General features: G+C 44.3%; 1 long non-coding RNA gene across 1 annotated transcript; it reads left to right on the forward strand.

The window, feature by feature from the left end:
• Window positions 1-1,768: 1,768 nt before the first annotated feature.
• LOC138201857 (uncharacterized) lies at window positions 1,769-5,517 on the forward strand. Its single transcript, XR_011178610.1, has 3 exons — window positions 1,769-1,801; window positions 1,884-1,995; window positions 4,529-5,517. It is a non-coding gene; the product is annotated as an uncharacterized lncRNA (long non-coding RNA).
• The last annotated feature ends 1,645 nt before the right edge of the window (window positions 5,518-7,162 follow it).

Genomic DNA, 7,162 nt, shown 5'->3' on the forward strand with positions numbered 1-7,162 from the left:
TAATGGGGACACATATGGAAAGTCAATCACGTAGGAATGTACTGTATGGATGTCCAACAAAAGCAAGGATGCTGTGTGAAGCAAGCAGTCTGTCCCCCCCCCCCTTTCTCTCAACGTTTCTGCCTCCTCTCTGTCTGACACACACCCACACACACACCCACACACACACCCACACACACACCCACACACCCACACCCACACACACACCCACACCCACACACACCCCTCAGAGTCCCCCATGTTTCCATCATTCAAATGACTCAAAACACCCAACCGAGCCATCACGCAAATGGAAATATTGATCCCCCCTTTCAGTCGTGGATTTCAGTGAGGGAAATGTCTTGAGACGAATGTGAGGGGCCTCCAGTCTTTTGTTTAATGTTCACTGTAAATTCAAGAGGCTTCCTGCTAAGTGCGACCTGCAAGATGGAAAACGACATCGTTTGGTCAAACTGCGACCGAACAGAGAAACTTTTCAATCATGTGACGGATGTAAAAACCTTCACCTGGTTGGCTTCCTTTCATGATGAAATGGGATCGTTCTGTTTCTGAGGCTGCGGTGAAAAATAACAGGAAAAGTCTTCTCATCTTATGACAGCTTGTGTTTTCTGTTTGTTCCCAACCTCTGAGAAGTTTGTATGTACTGGGTCTATTTCTATGTGCCTTATTAGTGTGTGTGTGTGTGTGTGTGTGTGTGTGTGTGTGTGTGTATGTGTGTGTGTGTGTGTGTGTGTGTGTGTGTGTGTGTGTGTGGACATGTGATTCGGACGGCTTGTCAGATGCAATTGGCAGGTTGCAGCTGTAGATCATTTCGGAGGTCAGAGGTTTCCAACTCACGCCCACGCTCGCGATGTCAGAGCACCTTATTAGTGCAGAGCCGGTAATGAAGGAATCTAAAAAAGGGGACACCTGGACGGGGGGGGGGGGGGGAGTAGTCTGAGTAAAAAAAAGTTTTTGAATAGATGTCAGAAGGAAGATTTTTTTATTTTATTTTTCTCAAACAAAACAATTTAAACAACAAAAAAAAGATATTTAGCAACACAGTCTGTGTGTGTGTGTTTTTTTTTTTAAATGTGTGCCCGGGGCTAGTCTGCGTGTCAATATATATTGTCCCTGTGGGAGTGATCGATCGCTGTGATTGCTTTTCCTTTTCCTCTGTGAACAGCCACAGCCAGCTTTTAACCCACATAGCCAGACTGCTGCCCATCGCTGAGTGCTTGACACTCGCTCTGTGATTTCTCTCGCTGCCGATCGGACGCCAACAGCAGCTGGTCTTCTCTGGATCATGTAACCCTCTGATCGAAGAGGTTTACATTTGCTGAAATTGCAATCGCGTTTAGATATGATTCAAGTTGCCAATATTATATTTGTGACTTTGTGTGCAATAGCCCCAGTGTGCTGTTCACAGTTGTTGGGAAAAGCTATTAGCTTGGATAATCTGTGTGAAAGCGAGTGTCTGCGGTGACCGTTCTGTCTAATTCCACCGCTTCAGTCCAGACTTGGAAATGGCGCAACAACTTCAGATTGCCACAAAATTTGGTACAAATATTCATACTAGTAGATGAATCCTCACGGCTTTGGTTGTCTGCTATTTTTCTTTAGTGCCGTCATGAGTTTGACATTTCAGGGTTATTTTTGTGAGATGGCGAGGTGTACTGATGAATTTGATTATCCTCCACGTGTTCTTCAAGTTCCACCACGAGGTTGACATTTGTGGGTGAATATCAAGTTGCAACCAAAAGTTCAGAGACTGTACCTGTCACACACACCAACGTGCAACAAGCCAGGGAAAGCAACTTTGGTAAGTAAGTCTTCAAAGTTACCAAAGCTGTGCTCTGTATCCTCACACACTTTTGATTGGATTACAATGGAATTTTGTTCAGACATGTCATTCTCAGAAGGAAACTGCCCAGAGTTTGGGAATAGATCTACCTGCAGAGATGGATGTACTGCGAGCAGAACTACGACACGTTGGAGGTGTCAGCAGCTGTCCGTGTACGTGCCCGTCTCGGGGGGGGGGGATTCAGGCCTTTAGTCTTGCTATCATTAGCATCTGAGCATAGCATCTGTTTGAATCAGTGCTTCAGTGTTTACATTCCAAGTATTGTGTTTTTATTTTATTTTAATGCAAGCATTTCTTCTGTGACTTACAGTACATGTACTGATGTGAATATTTAGGATTGTACAAGATATGACCCCGTTTATGATGATTCGCATGTAAACAGGTGTTACAGTATATCCACAACACGCATAAACACTCCTTATAAATTTGCATAGAGTGGATACACACTCAGATAAACACACACCATTCATTCGACCTCCCCCCCCCCCCGGTAGTTTTAGTGTAGTCGTCCCTGTTTGACGGTGTTGGACTGTCACAGCATTCCCATATAAAACACTTCGTGCCCCTCGGCTATTAGCAGCGCGATCTCCAGAGCCAGGGCCCCTACGTCGTCCCGCCTCACCCCAGGGACAGCAGTTTGTCCTGGGCTGACTCTGAAAGACCCCCCACACACACACACACACACACTCCCCCACCTCCCTCCCAGCGGGAGCACTGAGTTCTGTGGGAGCCTGACAGAGCTGGAGGATGCTCAAAGAGGGAAAAAAGAAAAAGAAGATGAAAGGCGGAGGCAGAGAGGGAAGCGCTGAGGGGCCCCTTCTGTTTCTCCCCTTTCTCAACTTTTTTTCCTCCTCACTTCTGACTCTGTTTTGTCGTGTTGCAATAGCAACTTTGTGTTGGCAATTTACGTTTGTAAAAGGAGAAAAAAAAAAAAAAAAGATGCCGTTTTAATTAGGCTCAGAGACGGGGAAAGGAGGAGGGAATCAAAGAGAAAACAAAAGCAGAGAGTGGAATTCCTGTCCCAGCACCTATATATTAGTCATCAAACTACATCTTATTCGACTGCTCAAGCGTGGTCTTCAACTTCCTCTCCTCTTCTTAATCCTCTCAGGCCTCCATCTGCTTCTCCATCCTCCTCTGCAGCCTCGCTCTCCTTCCTCTCTCTCCACCCAGTAGTAAAACTACGCGGGTTAAAGTATGTTTCCTTTGTTGTTGTCTATTTGCTAAACGCAGTGTCAATCATAGCCACTTCGTTCAGACGTAGTTCTCATTGGCTACATCAGGCAATGCAGGTTTCGGAGTAGGTTAAGTCCCAACCTCCCCCTCCCTCAGGTAGTACTCTGAGCGCAGAGGAGTGAAGACGGCATGAACATACGAGCGCGGCTCGAGATGGCGAAAATTCTTGAGCGAAACACGAGACAGTAAAAACTGTGTTAAAAAGAGACCACAGACTAGACAGAGTGCAATCCAACCAGAAGGTAACAATTCTGCTGAAGAGGATGATGAAATCTGTTTTTAGTTTGCACCATCACGAGGTGACCGAGACACCCATTATCACCATTATCAAAAATCTATGATACACCAAAACCAGACAAACGCAGAGAGAAACTTCAGAAACCTGGAAGTGACCCAAGCATGAACTTGATTTATTCAGGTCCATTGGAACAACTGGAAGCCCTGCCTTGTGGACACGACATAACAGAGACAGTTAGTGGAGCTCTTCACTCACCTGGAACCCCTTCTGCTGAGAGGCCTGATCATGAGGAGCCCAGCCAACCCTTGACTCTACCTGAAGAAGAAAAGGAAACAGAATCATACTTACCGGATGTGGAAAACACAACAGATGGAGAATCTTGAGTCCTTTTTCAGAAAGGACAGTTCCCCAGACTCACCTCCATCCATACCAGACCATACCCCCTGCAGAGACGCCAGACCTCCCTGAAAAGAACTCCATGCAGACCAGTCAAAAGAATGCTGGTTCAGAGATGACATATAGAAACCAATCAATCAGAGACAGTGAAAAGCGATGACTCAGGAGCAACTCAACCTTTCAGGAGGTCGGAGAGGAATCGTCAACCATGACAACGACTCCATTACCCTGAACTCCCTTAGTAACAGTAGTTAAGTCACTATTCCAGGGCTTAAGTACAGCATTTATTGATTCACTGAATGCTGATAACAGGGATTACCGATCACAAAGTCAAGCTTTTGAAATGATAAAACCTATTTTAGAGTAGTGAACATGCAGCGGAGCGGGCATGATATTAAAGAAGGGAGGGTGTAACCCAGTAGTAAAACTACGCGGGTTAAAGTATGTTTCCTTTGTTGTTGTCTATTTGCTAAACGCAGTGTCAATCATAGCCACTTCGTTCAGACGTAGTTCTCATTGGCTACATCAGGCAATACAGGTTCCTGATTGGAGGAGGAGGTCAATCTTAAATGATTACCATGTATGATGAGCATGTAATGTGAATTAATTTCATAGTAAATGCTTCAAAAGAAAATCTTAATTCATGATGAAAAGATAAATGTTATTACATAAGAAATACTGTACAGTGAAACCAATTAATTATTTTAATTGTTGTTGTGTCACAGTAGTACAATGAGAATGTGGATGTGATTTTCAGTAAGGCCTTAGAGAACTGAATTTAGTGATCTCAGAGTAACAGCCTTGTTTTTATACAGGTTAGGTTTTAGAGTTACCTGGAAAACCCTGTAGATTTTGGATTTGGATTCTCCCTGACGAAGGAGACGACGAGCCTCCTTTAACCCTGAGGAGTTGGACCACGATCAGCTGTTGTTCCACGGAGGAGACCGTCCGGTCCTCCGTCCCTTCATTCCTTCATCCGAGTGCACCAGTGTGGGAGGACAGTCAAAGACCGACATCTCAGACTATTTTTTGTTGTTGAACCAAAGAGCTCTTTTGAACTAAACTGACTTGACTGGACCGATCTGACTGAAAACTGTTACGACCTCAACACGGCATCATCTTAAACATTTGGATCCAAAGAACTCTGAAATGTTTTCACTGAAGAGACAATTTTCTTTCATCACTTGTGATATTGATAACAAGTTCATGAGTGTTATGTTTCCGAGCTGCTAAGCAGTTATTGTTACTTTAAACGCACTAAGTATTGCATATGTTGACCCTAAAATGTGAGTGTAAAATAGTTTAATGTTTTATGGTTTGTTAAAGTTATTACAAATTGTGGCTCCAGTTGATTATTGTGTCTGTTATCTCTTTATGAATTTAGACACTGGTCCATTGCATATTGAGTCTTCAGTTAACCCCGTGTGGGTTACAGGCAGAAAGTTACTTATGCCTGTAAGTTACTTTCTGTTACCGTTTCACTCCTTTTACGCCCTTTTGCTTCTTTCTTTCTTCTTCTTCTCCCTCTCTGTTCCGTCTCTCCTCTTCCTTGTCTCAATCGTTCTCCTCCTCGTTCTTCTTTTGCTTCATTCTCATCTTCCTCTCCTCATGCACCATCTCTCTCCTTCCCTTTCTCCTTCCTATTTCTCATCTTCCTCTAGTCTCTCCTCCTTTTCTTTCTCTCCCCCTCCCCTCCCCCCTCCATGTCATTACAGGCAGATAATTTATGAAGTGTTGAAAATGTTCCTCTCTGCTGCACTGCTCTGTAACCAAGGTTACCAACATGTGAATCGGTATCACTGAAAATCACGTGATTTTTTTTTTTTTTTTTTTTTAGGTGGGCACGCAGGAATGGAAAAGCTTCAGAGTTGCAGATTTGTATAGTCTGGAGTCTTGTGTTTAACATTTTTCAATTAGAAGTGATTTGTGTTTTCTAAATGACTGATATTGTTGTTGACCCTCTTCGGGCTCCCATAACACGCCCACACACACGCACGGACACGCCACATGACTCACACAGAGTGCATTGTATTACTGTATTGTTTGGATTGCATGTGGGCTAAAATAAACTGAAATGCTCATTTTCTTCTATTTATCATTCAGCAAATAAATAGAAAAGTGAGACTGCAGGCAATCACCTCCAGCCCTCCGCTGCCAGCCGCGCAGCGTCCGCTCCAGCACGTCGGTCCTGCCATGTGAGTGTGTGTTCAGTAAGTGTGTGTGTGTGTGTGTGTGTGTGTGTGCAACTGCATTGCCAAGAAACACCAAGAGAATACAGGGTGCTTAAAGCAGTAGTTTCACATGTTGGGGATTAAAACCGGTTTGACCTCCTGCTGAGCGTTAAATAAGAAGCAGGAGCTCGTTAGCTTAGCATAAAGTTGGCAGTCATCTTTGCCCAGGTGTGACATTTTGACTGAACCACTCTTTTGTTTGTTGTTTGCAAATTTAACAAACGAGATCAAACTGTGTTGGTTAGTGAGCTTTAGAGGTGTTTGGTGGTGGGGTTTTTTTATTTTATTTTTTTTAACCCTCGGACAAAGCTGGGCTAACCGTGCCCGTCGATAATGCTGAGCTCATCGGCTGCTGACTTTTTGTCAAACATTTAACGCTGCGCTCAAATGGAACTCACGAGTTTTGTGGTTACGACATGCGAAGTTGCGTCAACCGTATGATTTAGCGTTCAAGTGGTTAAGTCGTAAGAACAGAGTTCAACATTTTCCACAGACGTAAGCTTTTATCTAAGTTATGAAGAATAACTCCACATGGCTGAACTTGCGATATATTGGCTTAATGTCTCGTGAAAAATGAACCTGCGTGGCCTCTGACGTTTCCATAAACATCAGGGAACACATCACAACTCAAGACCTCGGGGCTGACGGAAGAATTTGAGTTCCGACGTCGTGAACGCCACAACAGGGCGCCGTTCATCTGGACTCTTCGCTTGTGCGTGTTGAATATGACCCCATTGAGCACAGTGTACAAATGTGAGCGTTAAGTCTATTGCAGTGTGCAACCTCACCACCAGATGGCACTACATCCTACACACTGCTCTTTTAAAGGTCGGTGAGCTGCCTGTGGTGAGCGATGGCGCCTTGGTCGCATAGTCACGACATTTTCTGCCAATGTTATAATAATTCGGGCCCGATCGTCGGTGCGAAAGCCCTGTTGTTGTTTTTGGTAAAAATGTTCGTCGTTAGACGTTCTTATTCTTACGTAAAGTGATTTTCCTTTTTGGAGGCTTTATCATATTCAAAAACTCATGAAAGTTGGTACACATATCTCTCCCGATGAACAATTTCTTATTCTAGTGGAGTTGCGAGTGGCCACGGCCAAACGGCTCGAGAGCGCCCCCTACAGAGATGCCCCAGCGGCCACATTTACCTAAATTCACCAAATCCGGTGGACACTTGTATCACACCGAGACGCACAAAAAAGTTACATTGCAGCGT

Source organism: Embiotoca jacksoni, unplaced genomic scaffold (assembly GCF_022577435.1).
Source record: "Embiotoca jacksoni isolate LCO1_2020_lvr unplaced genomic scaffold, fEmbJac1.0.p SCAF_20, whole genome shotgun sequence".
NCBI lineage: Eukaryota > Metazoa > Chordata > Actinopteri > Embiotocidae > Embiotoca > Embiotoca jacksoni.